The sequence below is a fragment of the Microtus ochrogaster genome, chromosome 1 (genome assembly GCF_000317375.1).
Source record: "Microtus ochrogaster isolate Prairie Vole_2 chromosome 1, MicOch1.0, whole genome shotgun sequence".
In the NCBI taxonomy this organism is placed as follows: Eukaryota; Metazoa; Chordata; class Mammalia; order Rodentia; family Cricetidae; genus Microtus; species Microtus ochrogaster.
The window spans coordinates 91,837,956-91,853,125 of NC_022009.1; positions in this window are offsets into that span (position 1 = coordinate 91,837,956).

Here is a 15,170-nt window from a genome sequence, read left to right on the forward strand (position 1 = left end):
TAAGTGTAGATATAGTAAGTGTGAGATACAGTGTAAGTGTAGATATAGTAAGTGTGAGATACAGGGTAAGTGTAGATATAGTAAGTAAGATACAGTGCATAGCTTGTAAGTGTATCTTGAAAGAACAGCCCAGACTCACACTGGCAACTGAGCAGCTAAGAAAGAACTAATAGGATGTTTTGATATAAATAAGATAATTCCAGAGACACGAGCTAAAGAAAATGAATCAAGGTCACTCACAGAGTAGGCAGATGGGGAGACAGATTTGCAAGAGACGAGGCTTCATTAGATTATGGGTTTTAGCAGTGGAAGTCTGTCTACAAAAATAGAGGTATCCAACATGCAGATATGTTTCTATGGTTCATATGGGTGGGTGGGGCTCGAGATGTTGGCGGCTTATTTCCAAATTATTCCATTTATTCCACTGGCTCATCGTTGTTGGCTCCTTTTACTCCCTGGAAGATAAACTGAAGCTCCCAAGTTCCCTTAAGTGTGATGTCTGACAAGACAAGACAAGAGTGAGGTCAAGTTATCACTGTCTGACTTATCCTCAGCAGTGACCTCTAAGGTTTTGATACTTAAAAATGAAAATGAGTGTTGGTCATGGAAATAGAGGAGATTGCTAAAGTACGTGGACACTTCACAGCTGGACTTAGCGCTCTCACCAAGCCGTAAGGAGCTTAACTTCCAGCTACAGTCTTGGACGCAGGTTGTTCCGAAAGCAAATCAGGGAGACTGTGGGAGGCCTTCTGAGTTCTAACTCCTGTGGTTGTCAGGTTATGTGTGAGCGCTGGGGATCCAGCCACTGCAGCTTTGGAAAACTCTCAGGTCATTTTAATTCAAGAATAGATCCATAGTTAAGATGATCATCCAGAAATAGATTGCGCTAACTCAGTGTATATTTGAGTTTAGACACAATTGTTGAAAAGATGTATATTTCTTTCAGGTTATAGTGTTTCCTACTTTGGTTGTTGATGATAGAAGGGTTAAGAACAACTCTAGCATGTGTGTATGTGTATGTGTGTGCGCGCGCGTACACACGTGTCACACATGTGCTGTGATTGTAGAGGCCAGAAGATGATGTCAGAGTCCCTGGATCTAGAGTTACTGGTGGTTTTGAGCCACATCAAGTGAGTGCTGGAACCCGAACCCAGGTCCTGTGCAAGCAGAAAGTGCTGTTAGGTTCCGAGCCGTCTCTTTAGCCACAGCAGTGTTAAAAGTGCTTCTTGTGAACTTGATAGCAAGAAACTGACTCTTCCGTGGTTTCTCACATCCATACAAGGAAATATGAAAATCAAACGGTTCTTGTACTAAGACTGCAGGAGTCTCTAGGATTGCTATGCTGAAGGCAAAATGACATGAATGGTGACAACATTTAAGCTAAGACATTCAGCATGCACTCATGGCCGTAAGTATATTAACCTTGTGTTTGTAAAAGAAGGCATTTCTGATAGAATTATTGCAGTTGGCAAAGAGGAAGTTCTTATGAGGTGTAAAATACAACAAAATAAATCAGCTGTTTGTGATCCAAAGACTTACGATTCTTAATTTAAATATTTTACTGAGTCTTTACAATGTTGGAATTATACAAGATGCCAAAAGATATTTTTGCCTTGTTGATGATAGCCTCTTTATGGTGCAGATATACTAACAGTCATATTTCCTCCTAATTTTCTTAACAATTTTCTTAACAAATTCATTGTAAGCCATCAAAATAGTTAAAAAGCAATGTGACTGAGTCCAGAGAGATGGCTCACTGGGTAAGAACATTTGCTGCTCTTGCAGAGGACCCAGGTTCTGTTTCTAGTACAGTTGTCTGTAACCCCAGTTCCAGGGGATCTGAATCCTCTTCTGGTCCCCAATAGTGCTGCACACACATGGTTCACATACACACATGCAGAAGAAAGACCCATACCCGTAAAATAAAAAGAAAATCATTTAGGAACAATCTGATTGTCACACAATCCAGAAGTGTTTGGAAACTTAAATGATTAAGAAATAAGTACTTAAAGTTTGTCTGAAAAGAGATGAATGAACGAAACACCAATGGCCAGTTTCTCATCATATGTTGGAGAATTCTCTGTGTGTAGTACAGGATGGAAACCTGCAAAATGAGCTCCGTGCAGCATCATTGGCTGGAGCATCTGGACCTGTGAAGCCTTGATTCCCACAGACACACAACAGCAGGGTGGAATTCTTATGCTGCCCTCACAGAGCAGAGAAAACATTTTCCAAACAAAACAAAATATAAAAACAAAACAAACAAACCCCACTAATATTTAAAAATAGGAAGAGGAAAGCAAGCATATCTCTTTAGCTGAGCAGAGTAAGGAGCTTAAGAAACTCCATTTCTCCAGAACTGTCCATGTCCTCAGAGAGAGTATCAGTCACCATGCACTGAAGGTAAAATCAGAACTCAGTCTTCATTTTGGCCAAGATGGTAATTCCCCAATTTAAAATTTTTTTTTGTCTTATGTGCATGGTTGTTTTTTTTCTATGTGTGTGCTTGGTGCCCACAGTGGGCAGAAAAGTGGGCAGATCACCTGGAATCAGAAGTACAGATGGTTGTGAGCCACTGGGTAGACCTGCACCTGGGTCCTCTGAAAGAGCAGCCAGGGCTCTCAACCAGCTCAGTGTCAGAATGTCATTCCAACAATGCTACTGTGGGCATCCTGAACCCAACTGTTGCCTTCATGCTCTCCCAATTTCTGAATGGCAAGACCAGCAGAGAGGTTTGATAACTCCCTGCCCTCCTTGTTTCTGAGTGTAAGACCAGCAGAGAGGTTTGTGACTATGGCAGCAACACCCGATTTTGTTGCTGGACTGTGAGCTGGATACTGCAGGCGATGAGCTGTGGCTTCTGTGGCTCACTGTGAGGACTGGGGCCAGGTTGCCAGGACCCGCACCCAGGAAGCTGGAAGCCAGATCACCATTGCCAAATCAGAATTTACTATTTCAGCTGCATTTCTGTAGCGCTATGGAAGTACCTTAAAAAAGGCTAAGTCAAGCAATCCCAGTCATTAGAGACTTTTAATATCCCTGCTTTGGAGAGAGGAAGTCTGCTGCTCAGTGAAAACAGCTTACTTAGTTCAGGTGTTTCAGAAATGGCTAGTGCTCCTCACGGTGGGGGTATGTCTCAATAAATCTGTCACTTTGAAAATGCTATAAGCTGAAAATGCCCCTAAAATCTTAATTTACAGAATACCAAGGCCTCCCAGCTAGAGCTCTGCTGTGACAGTTAATATTGATCTTCAGGTTGAATGGATCTACAATTACCCAGGAGAAAAGCCCCCAGGAACACCGGGGAGGAATTCTGGAGAATTCTTCAGGCATCCAAAGGAGGGACTGTCTTCACTAGCTAGGTTAACTGATGTGGGAAGACATACCCAAAGGGAGAACAGCACCATTCTCAGGGCTCCGCCCTTGGACTGCATAAAGAGGAGAGGTTGAACTGTGTGCACCAGTGTTCATCTCCCCCGGCTTCCTGACGGCACTCAGTGAGACCAGCACCCCTCAAGCTCCTGTAATTGGCTTCCAAGCTATGAGGGGCAGCAACCTGAAACTGTGGGCAGAAGTAAAAACCTTTCTCCCTTAAGTTGAGTTTGTCAGGATATTTTATCAACAAAAGGAAAATGACCAAGGCACCATATCAGAGAATAGATTTCAAACTCATGATTCTCCTGCCTCAGCCTCCTCAGTGCTGGAGTTAGTGCATGCACCCTGAGGCCTGACTCACAGTCTTAACTAGCAGTGTTTATCCTGTCACTCTGAAGCAGCTACAGCAGATGGTGCAGCAACAATCGTTAGCATCTCCTGCTGCAGAGTTCCCACGAGAAAGCCTGCTCACTCCACTTAGTTCTGTGAAATATTTTCAACTTCTACTTAATTTGGAATATGGAATGGAGGGGGTGGTGCATGCCTTTAATCCCAGTACTGAGGAGGCAAAGACAGACAAGTTCTTTGTGAGTCTGAGGCCAGCCTGGTCTACAGAGTGAGTTCCAATACAGACTTCAAAGCTAAACAGAGAAACCCTGTCTCAAAAAAATAAAAACAAACAAATGAAAAAGAAAGAAAAAAGAAAAGAGAAAAAAAACTGAAATGTCATTCTTTATTTTCATTGCTTATCCAAAATGTCTAAGAATAGAGTAAGCCTTCCAGAGAAGTCATAATTGTGATATGCACAAGTAGAGAGAAATCAATCCAGACTAGAAGTTCAATCCTGAAATCATACAAGTATACATAAGTACGTTCATTGTGTGTGTGTGTGTGTGTGTGTGTGTGTGTGTGCATGTTTGTTTCCTTAGTTTTGAAGAACTTAAGGAATCAAGGATAAATATGTTTCCTAGTCCATTAACCACACAACAATCAAATACTAGCCCACAACTCTACTCACTGAGTCCCGTGGTTCCAGGGACTACAGTCTGAATCTATGAGACCCTTGGATTCTAACCAGAAAGTAAAACTACCTTCAACTTTCTGGACTCTTCTAAGTGCTCAGCGTTCTTGTCACATATGAAGCCATGAGCCGGAGCATTTGGAAACTCTCTCCGGTTTGAGCAATTGCCTGTTCAACTGGGGATGAGCAAGAGACAGCTGTCTCATGGGCATTGCCTCTTCCGTCAGATGAATGGCACACGCACCACACTGCAGCTGTAACTCCAGGAAGCCAACCATGCTGGTAAGTGTGCGATGCCACAGTCCTGAGGAAGCCACCTATGCCGACGTGTGTAATGCAGAGGCTTGACTTGTGACTTTTGGGCTTTACAGTGGGGCAGAATCTGGAGAGCAGTTAGCAAATTATATGACATGCTAAACTGTTTATTGTGAAGTGGGCACTACATTGATGGTTTTGTACAACTTCAAGCTAGTCTAAGAGTCCAAGCGTGGTAGTTAATTTTGATTCTTAACTTGACAGGATCTGGAATCACCTAGGGAACAACTTCTGGGCATGTCTGTTAGGGAATTTCATTGACTTAACTGGGATGGGAAAACCCACGCTGAAAGTGAGCAGCACCACTATATGGGCCAAAATCCCAGACTGAATGAAAAGGAGAATGTGAGTTGAACACCACTTATCCTCTCTCCCTGCCAACCGTGGATTCAGAGTGCCCCGGCACTTGCGCCTGCGCCTGCGCAGACCCTTCCCTCCTGCCGCTGTTCTCACCAGGCGCTTTAGTGAAGCAATAAGAAAAGTAAGTGGATAAAACTGGACTCTCTGAACATAGCGGACAATGACGACTACTGAGAACTCAAGAACAATGGCAATGGGTTTCTGATCCTACTGCACGCACTGGCTTTGGGGGAGCCTAGGCAGTTTGGATGCTCAACTTGCTAGACCTGGATGGAGGTGGGGGTTCCTTGGACTTCCCACAGGACAGGGAACCCTGATTGCTTTTCGGGCTGAGGAGGGGGGGGACTTGATTGGGGGAGGGAGAGGGAAATGGGAGGCGGTGGCGGGGAAGAGACAGAAATCTTTAATAAATAAATAAATTTAAAAAAAAGAAAAGAAAAGTAAGTGGTACACTGAGCATGTTCAAGGCGGGCTGGGCCAAGCCATGCTCTGTATGGTGGTGACTGTGTATTCACATGAGGTCACAGCCCCAGGCCGAGGCGTGTCTGGAAGATTGCTCTACACAGAAGATGCAGCATAGCTCCACCGTGGCCATGACTCGGTCCTCCTTACCCAGCCAATCTCGCGCATGCTCACAAAATATCTTCTCCCCCTTTGGAACGGAATGAAAGGGGCTGACATATGTACCAACTTCGGAAGTGTTTCTTGGGAGATCCAAAGCATGTTTATTTCATGATATAAATATAAACCATTAGTGGGTGGTCAAAATAGCTGAGAAAGCAAGAGACTGAGGAGAAACCATGGGGCTCATGAGGAAGCTTAGAGGGGACTGGCACATGCTGCTAAGTCTGATGATCTAAGTTCTATCCCCAGGACCCACAGGGTTGAAAGAAAAACACGTTCCCCAGTGCCTCGACACACACACAGACATGCGTACACATACACGAAAGAAAAATGCAGCAACAAAGCTATTAAATGAAAAATTCTTCGCTGAAACAAAACTAATCTTGCATATATTGAGTGGACATGGAGGTCATAATTCTGCAGTGAGTGTGCACCCTTAATAATGTTCCCCCCCTGCAGGCTGTGTGGGAGGGGCTCTTAGGTGGGCAGGGGATCCACACATAGGTGTAGGCCAGATAGCTATTTCCCTAGTTTCCCTGTGCAGACTCTTAACACAGCATCCACGGACAGCAGATGAAGTTACTGAGGAAACTCACGCTTTAGAATTAGAGAAACATGCTGAAAACGGGGACCACACAAATAGAAAGAGAATAGAGAGTCCTGGGGTTATAAATAGCTTCTGACAGGCAGCTCGCCGAAACAGCCTCAGCCACCCTTAAGTAAAGCGTTAATACAATGTGCTATTAATATAACTAAGTCAGCAGAGCTGATGTGCGTACAATAGGGAGAGACGCATTCAAAGAACCTTCCCCTAGGTTGTGTATGAGAGAAGAGTCAGACACATACACACACACACGGGAGGGGGGGAGAGAAATTTAATTTAGGATACTATAAGGAATCAGAACCCGAGGGCGCAACATCTGAAGGATGCAGTGTGTAATTTTTCTCATATTAACTCTGCACACTCTCATCATCGAGTAGAATTTGTTTTAGTTGTGCTCAAGGGCCTGGTGTGCTCAGGTGGGAGAGATGGAGGCAGTTTCGGGATTTACAGTGCATGGTAGGGACCACATAAACGCCAACAGTGAGTGGAAGAACTCTAGAGCTTGTAAAAGATGGACAAGCGATGGTAGCTATTCCAGGGCTTTCTGAAAGAGTACTGTCGAGAGAGGCCACCCAGCTGGCAACAATAGCAGGGGAAGTCAGTGTGCCAGGCACAGGCAAGGGGAGAGGCAGCTTGGGGACAGACACCCAGATAATTGCTTCTCTGACTTCCCAGGGGTGTACCCTGAGCAGACTGAACTGTGTCCCCTGCAACGTGTGTGCTGAAGTCTTACACGGCAGAGTCTCGGAATGTGACTGGAGATGCGGCCCTTCCGGAAGAGAAACTGAGGTGATTTGGTGAGCTCTAACCCAGTAAGACTGGAGTCCTGAGGAGAGGGAAGGGAAGCAGGCATACGTAGATGAAGAACACATGTGGATGGCCGACTAGGAGCCTCAGGGTTAGCTTTAGAAACAAGACACAACTCAGCAAAATCAATACTGCGGACACAGATAAACGCCAGACTTCTGGTCTTCCATGTTGTCAGATATTTTTGTGTTGCATAAGAGTGATAACCTGGTGCGCTTTGCCATAGCTCTAGCAAATGAATCCAAATTAGAACGCTTTCTGTGTTTTTATGAGTGGAGCTGGAAAGACTAGAAGAAATGACCATGGGCCTCTCTGTCTGCTCTCAAGGGAGCCTGGAAGCTTGGCATCTGTTCCCTTTGTCTTTAGGAAACTTTTTTTATGTCGAACCAGTTGATTCAGTGCTTCAGTTTGATGTCAGAAGCATCTATGGCAAGCCATGTTCAAGCAGGGTTTACTCTTTTCCTATACAAGGATTTGGAGTATTTGTAGGAAATGAGCTGGTTTTAGGCCTAAAACGACATTGCTGTCAGCCTTCTTCTGTTCAAGTGAAGAGGCCGAAGATGAACTCTTCAATGGTTACTCTGTTGAAATCATGGGTGATTTAAGAAAATGGTTTTCTGATAAATAGTGTATGGGACAGACACTATGCAAGAGCTCTGTTCAGAAAGGGACGAAAGATCCCTGGAGCTGGAGTTACAAATGGTTGAGAGCCTTTCAGCCTGGGAGCTGGGAAGTGAACTCAGATCTTCTGCAAAAGCAACAGTGCTCTGAACCACTGAGCCAGCTGCCAGCCTCATTCCTATAGAACTTTCTATGATTTTGTGCCTATGAAAATTCTAGGAAGCATGCTTCTACAGAACAACGAAACACAAAGGCCTGAGAGCATTCAGTCGAACCTTCTGTTCAGTGCTTCCTAGACTTTTCATAGGCACAAAATCTTTCGTCCCTTCTGGCTTCTTTTGGCTCTGCACTTATGTGGCATGTATACACACACACACACTCACACACACACACACACACACACACACACACACACACACACGCAGAGTCACACAGTTTTTGGTTCTTTAAATCACTCTTTGTCCAGGGACTGTTGGAATATTTTATCAGTTGTTTCAAGAAATGAGAACATTGGGACACAGTCTGGGAGATTCTGTCAATAACAGGTGTGCCCCTGCGGGACAGCTGACCTGAGTCACAAGCTCTTCAGCAAAGTCTCTCCCAGGTCTTTCCCACCACTTACCAGAGAGTTCTTGGGAACTGAGTGAAGTATACTCTCCTGTCGTGTCTTGCTGGCTCTGAGCAAGCCCATGGCGCTCTGTCTGTTGAAACAGGGCTAAGCATCTCTTGGCACCTGTAATATACAGGCTCTGTCTGTTGAAGCAGGGCTGAGCATCTCTTGGCACCTGTAACATACAGGTTTAGCATGTTTGTTCACTTTAAAGCATGTGTGTTGAGGTCAAGGTGCAGTTAGAGATGTCCAGAGCCTGGTTATATGCTGGACTGTCCTTCTTGCCTCTCAGGCACTGTCTAAGTTAGGGTTATTTTTTTCATTGTTTGAAGAGACACCATGACCACAACAGCTCTTATAAATGAAGACGTTTAATTGGGGTGGCTCACTTACAGTTTCAGAGGTTTAGTCCATTATCATGATGATGAGCATGGTGGTATACAGGAAGACGTGGTGCTGGAGCTGAGAGCGCTACATCTTGCAGGCAACAGGAAGATGACTGACAGGTCTCACCGGGAGCAGCTCGAGCAAGAGGTCTCAAAGCCCATACAGTAGCACACTTCCCCTAACAAAACCACACTTCCTAATAGTGCCAATCCCTTCGGGGGCCATTTTCTTTCAAACCACCATACTCACTAACCATCTAAACTTCACCCTAGGAAGCAGGCACAGCGATCCTGTCAGTCCCATCTTAAGTAAGGAACCAGTGCTAGGGAAGTTCTTAGGTTTTGGTACACACTAGGTGTCTTCACTGGGCTTGAGGTCAGAGTGCTGGCATCTTTTGATGCCATTATTACCCAGCTAAAGTCTCCTCAGTGGGTACACTAGACACACAGAGATAGTCTTCTGGGAAAGGAGGGTATCCAGCTGTCTGCTCAGTGTAAGTCTAGAAGTCTCAGAATCATCTGGAAGCAGTGTTTTCTGCCTCATTTTCTAGTCTATACATATATGGATCAGAGACATAAAGAGATGTTATCTTCTGATTATGGCTTATCAATATAATAATTTAATTTTTTTCTTAGGTGATAAAAATAACGATTTTGGAGCAACAGCATATTTTCAAAGGTTTCCTGTCTTTTCCCATCCAGACTGGGGATGCGAACATGAAAGCGTACAGGTGCATCAGTCCAGGTGCCAGGCTCTGGCTGGACTTAGATGCCTCGTCCACCATCAAAGCTATGAGGGCTTGTTGAGTTTCAGGCAGCTGAATAAATCTTCCCTCTTCAATGTCAAAAAGCTGCTTTCTGTCTCTAAGGAAGATGCGCGGTTGGCAGGGAATCAGTTGCAAGCACTCCGAGCGAGCATCTGTCTCTCGTGTCCCAGGCTCAGCGCTCTGCCAAAGGTCAGGGGCTAATCAGCCCCGCTGCCTGGTTACCCAGCTGAATAACAAACAGTTCCAAGGCCAGCGCTGGGTGTGAGCACACTGCGGGCCCTCACACTTGCCCGCAGCATTTGAAGGTAGATTGGAAAAGAGAGCCCTTGTTTGCCAAGAGGGCCCTTGTTTGCTGGGAACATGCATGTGGACCATCCGTAGCTCAGGGCTTGTGTTTACTTGCTCCAAACATTGTTATCCACACAGCTGCCCGAGATGGTCTGAGAACCGCTTACTGCAGCCCCAGGGTCGCTGCTAGGAACCCTGTTCCCTACACAGGAATACATACCACTCGGTTGAGTGTCATGATGTGGAAGCCAGGAGTTGGCCTTTTATCTCCCAGTTTGTCCTTGCACGTCTGAAGGGGCAAATGCCATTCATCTTGCAAAGCAGATGAGACACTCCTAAGATGAAATGAGGTAATTCGTACATTTATCTTTGCTGCCTAGAGCCTTGGCTACTCAATATTTAATGATCTGTGACATTCACTGTTCTGGCTAGGATAGTGAAGTCCCTGAAAAATCAGTGTGTGGGTTAAAGCCTTCTGTCTTCTCTGCTGAGAGAAAGCAACTTTGTGGACCAGCAGCATCTGAGGTGGATGGAATTGTCAGTAGGTACTGATGATAATTCAATGGACTTGATTGGGAAGAAGTCGTCTGTGATTTAACTTCCAAAGGGAATTTGATGTCTATCACTCTGCATCTTGCATGAAGCCCTCTCTCCCGACATACAAAGATAACTTTGTGATCTTCAGCTTGTATTGGTCCGTGGCCGTACTTACAACTCATTGTCTCCAGGTTGATTTAACAGACTCCGTGTGTGAGATAAGAGGTATGTTTCTATCTTGTCTTTGGATTTCTTCTTTTTAATAGACAGAAGAATTAGGCTTGAAATGTTTAAGAACAAAACCCAAATCATCAGTTTGTTAGAATCATAAAATTAGGTGGTAGTGGATCCATTAACGATCTTCTCAGACTAATTATTGTATTATATATATTATATATGTTATAAATACATGTATGTAATTATGGTATACACACACATACATGTTCCTATGATTTCTATGAAGGCAATGCATAATTAAACAATTCAGCAGCACTAAGCCAGCACGGATGTTCATGAAACACAATAGAATTTGAGTCTCTTCAACTACTCATGTACCTCAAAGTAAAATTAAAGAGTATATATGATAGTTTGCTCCTCTTTGAGTCCATGTATCAAACACATGAGCATATTTTTCAACACAAGAAGGAAGAGAAGAGTTATTCTTGGATATCTCAGGGACTATGCCAGAGAAACCAGGATTGCCAGATCTCTGAAGCCCCGCCCCCAGCACAGACTCCTGGGCCACACAGGCTTCTGTGAGTGAAGGTGCTAGCCAGCCTTGCTCCCTGGACTAGGTGATGAACCTTGTCCACTTCAGAATGGTCTGGGTACTACTCACTGCTGAGATACAGGCCGGCCTTTTGATGCCATTATTGGCTTGTGGGAGTTCTTCCCTTTCCTGACGCTAGCTAGCTTCCAGGGAGTCCCATGTGTGTTCTCTGTGTCTATTTGGGACCACAGCTGCTGAGTACCACAGCTCTCAGAACTGCCCTCCCACCGACAGCACCCCACCCCCGCTAGCTCATTCAAAATCTGTTCCCCCACCTGTCGGCAGGCTCAGGACATTCCTTTCACAGAAGATAAAACTTTGGACTTATTATTAGAATTCTGACTTGGGAATATTTGCTGCCAGAGTGTGAAACACAGCAGCCGGGGCTATGGTGGGGTGTCACGTTTCTCTCTGCTCTGGCTGACACTCAGGCACGCAGAGAATCTTTCCACTGTGCGCTGGCCAGCCACCTCTTTTCCACGTGGAACCAGATGGCAGTGTGTTAAGAGTTTTTATTAAGATGACAAGATTCTACAGCTATTCTTCTAAGTGCTGAACGAGCATCCTGGGACTCCAGAGCATCAGTCCCAGGGTGATAAAGGAGCTGTTACTGAGAAAACCCCTTCAGGAGTCACCCATACAAAATCGGAGGCAGTATCCCTGGCATGAGCCTTCTATCCCCAGGACCTGCTTCCTTTGGTTTCTGGGGTGGAGGTCACTTTTAAATCCAAACTTTTGGTGAGTTACTGAAAGTAAGTAAAAGTTTCACTCTGATTTTAAAATGGTTGTTGAGAAAAGTAAGGGCAAGAAGGGAATGCTTTCTAGGGTGTGTGGAAGCCTTGGCGCAGGGGCTAGTTTGGGTAGCTGCCGGCGTCCCTGCTGCTGCTGGTCTGGTGTGAGAGAATGAGGCCCTAACCCCTAGTAGCTTCACCCTGATCCCATCCACACCATAAGTCCCACCACTCCATGGGATGGACCCTCTGAGAAAACATTAGCGACACTGATGGGAATTTCCCCCCACTCCTTGGAGGTTCACATGCTTACCATACTTACACACAGAGTGCAGTATATGATCTGCGGGCAACCTGGACCTGCTGCAGCTCGAACAGGAGGGCTCTCACTACTTGCGAGCAGCTCTGGGTCATCGTCATCTACAGGCCTAATGTCCCTACTCTGAAAACCCCAAATCTGAAATCGTTCAAAATTTGAATGCTTTCCAGTGTGGGTGTGGTGTCACAAGAGGAAAATTCTTGTGACAGAGAAATCAAATGCAGGTATGCAGATGTAAACATTTTGTATCAAATTGCCTTCAGGGTTTGTGGCTAAGCTGTGTATGAAACATGAATAATGTCATGATTAGACTCAACTCCCACTTCTAAGTTATCTCATGTCGTACATTCAGACATCCCTCAATCTAAAAACTTCCCAGATTAGAAGCCCTTGTGATCCTTAGCGATTTCAGTAAGGGCAGTGCGTTCTCTCTCTCTCTCTCTCTCTCTCTCTCTCTCTCTCTCTCTCTCTCTCTCTCTCTCTCGTGTGTGCAGGTGTGCCACAGAAGAGCAGAGATCAGTTCTTCCCTTTCTTATCTGTGTAGGTGCCAGGAATCAAACTCAGGTGGGCGAGGCCTTTTACCCACTGAGCCTCCCTCCTGCCCAAGGTTAGCTCACAGCCAACAGAAACAGTTCAGAGAAATAGTGTCCCCGAATGAGTGGCCATTGCTCCATCCTTTAAACGTCGAGATCTTCAATTTCCAAACACAGAAGTAGGTGTAGGCCCTGCCAGCACAGCTTGGCTGAGACCTACAACTTGGTACAACCTTCTGCCTCCCCCCTCCCACCTCCTCCAACTGAGGCTTAATAGTAGATAAGTTTCCCCAGCCATGTCTATCCTCACCAATAGATGCTAAACCGAAAAACAACATTGATTCTCAGTGAGATGGTTCTTCTCCTAAAGTTGCTCACACTGGGCATTGGTAAGTGTTAAGCAGCTTCCAGAGTCTCTAAGACTAGGCATCCTTCAATAGGTGAACAGACAAATGGCTATAAACATCCTGGGCACTCAGGCAGAAGGGAGTGATTCACCCCGCCATTGCCGCTCTTTCTGCAAGCAGCCGCCTTGGAGGAGGGCGGTCGTTTTCTTTCCTTGAGGCTGAGGAGAATTTGTTGATCTGTGCACATTTTTTTATTTTGGGAAGACTGAAGAGCTGTTTTTCCTGGGTTTTAAAACAGGAAAGGAAAGGAAAAGAGAGGAGACCTATAAGCACCTCCTGTTTGGGGAGAAAATTTAAAATATATTCCTTTTTTGAATGAAGTTTTTTGAAGGGCATATTAAAAATTTAGACATCCCATCCAGTATCTAAAATGACAAAAAAGTCGCTAGAAATATTCTCTCTCTCTCTCTCTCTCTCTCTCCCTCCCTCTCTCTCTTTCTCTTCCTTTTACTGATGAATAACGGCTGGTATCTTCCATCAGAAACACACTGTTACAATTATCTAGTTAGTTTTCCAACCAAAATTTCACATCCATAAACCTACCGGTTGAAATTGCTACTCTCTGTAGTCAGATAAGATGAACTATTTATGGGTATGGGGTTTTATATTCTGTTGTGTTTCTGATTTCATCAGTCTTTGGGGGAATAACTCTTCTGTGCACATTTTTTAACTTTATTATTATTATTATTAAAAATTTCCACCTCCTCCCCACCTCCCATTTCCCTCCCCTATCTCCCCACTTCCCCTCCCCCTCCCTCTCCAGTCCAAAGAGCAATCAGGGTTCCCTGCCCTGTGTGAAATCCAAGGTCCTCCCCTCCTCCATCCAGGTCTAGGAAGGTGAGCATCCAAACAGACTAGGCTCCCACAAAGCCAGTACATGCAGTAGGATCAAAACCCAGTGCCATTGTTTTGGCTTCTCATTCAGGACTCATTGTCCGCCATTTTTAAATGTACTACAGAGACAAAGCCATGCCAAGGATGAGCTTTCAAGAGGACATTGGAAGTGGGAGCTCTCCGAAGCCAGCGTGTTCTCTTACTTGTCCCCTCTGAACTTTGGCCACGGTGATGGGACATCCTGCCTTCAGCTGAGGGGCTAAGTTGCTGGATTCCATTTAAATATCTGGGATGGAGACACTCACCGACAGGCAGCCTTCACGAACTGCACGGCGACCTTGGGATTAAGTTGGGGACTGCTGGTGGCATTAATGTGCACCTGACACACGCAGCATACTGCTCTTCGTACCCTGAATGTTCTCGACACAAGTGGAGGTTACATCATGTCCTCATTCTTGCTTTGAAATTTAAGAGCTGCTCAAGCTGCCCATACAGGGAGCACACACAGATGAAGAACTGTGTGTGATAACTGTCCCCAGCTCCCAGTCATAGCTCAGTGACACTGTTATCTGTAGAGGGAGATCTTTATAGAGAAAGGCTCCCTGTAGGTCATACACATCTTAACTCATTTCCCTGATGGATCCATTCACTTAACCTCCCCTTTGCTTACTTGGCTTTCTGTGCCCCACCCCCAGCTGCCATCTGAGCTGCCCAAGGCAGGGTGAGAGCAGACAGAAGGCATTTCTACTTTCTGCGGGGAAAGACCCGCCCACGTGGAGAATTTATAGACCACAGAAGAAATCCTCAGGGATACAAAGAACGTATTCACGGAGAGAAATCCAAGAACGGGTGGATTTAATGTGACTGTGGTCAAGTGGGGACTTGCAGTGTGAACGCCAGAAAATGAATCGCATCAGAATTAGAATCTTGTACTCCTGCAAAGACGTATTTCAAAGGCAGCGATATTTCATCAGCACAAATCACAAATTGCTTCTCTTGTTAGGGTCTTCAGATCACCCTACAAAGACCACCACTCACAGATGCGATCCGCATGAATGTTTATTTCTTAAGAACAAGTTTCAGCTTGCTGGGGTCAGCCAAACAGCAAAATGGTGGTGACCCCGAGAGCAGCTCCAGGCTCCTTTTAAGCCCGGCTAGGGGAATTCAAGCAAGCAACGGCTATATTAGTTTGATTGGCTATGACTTTTTTGGATGTGTCAGGGCACACCCAGACATATACCAGAGAGAGAGAGAGAGAGAGA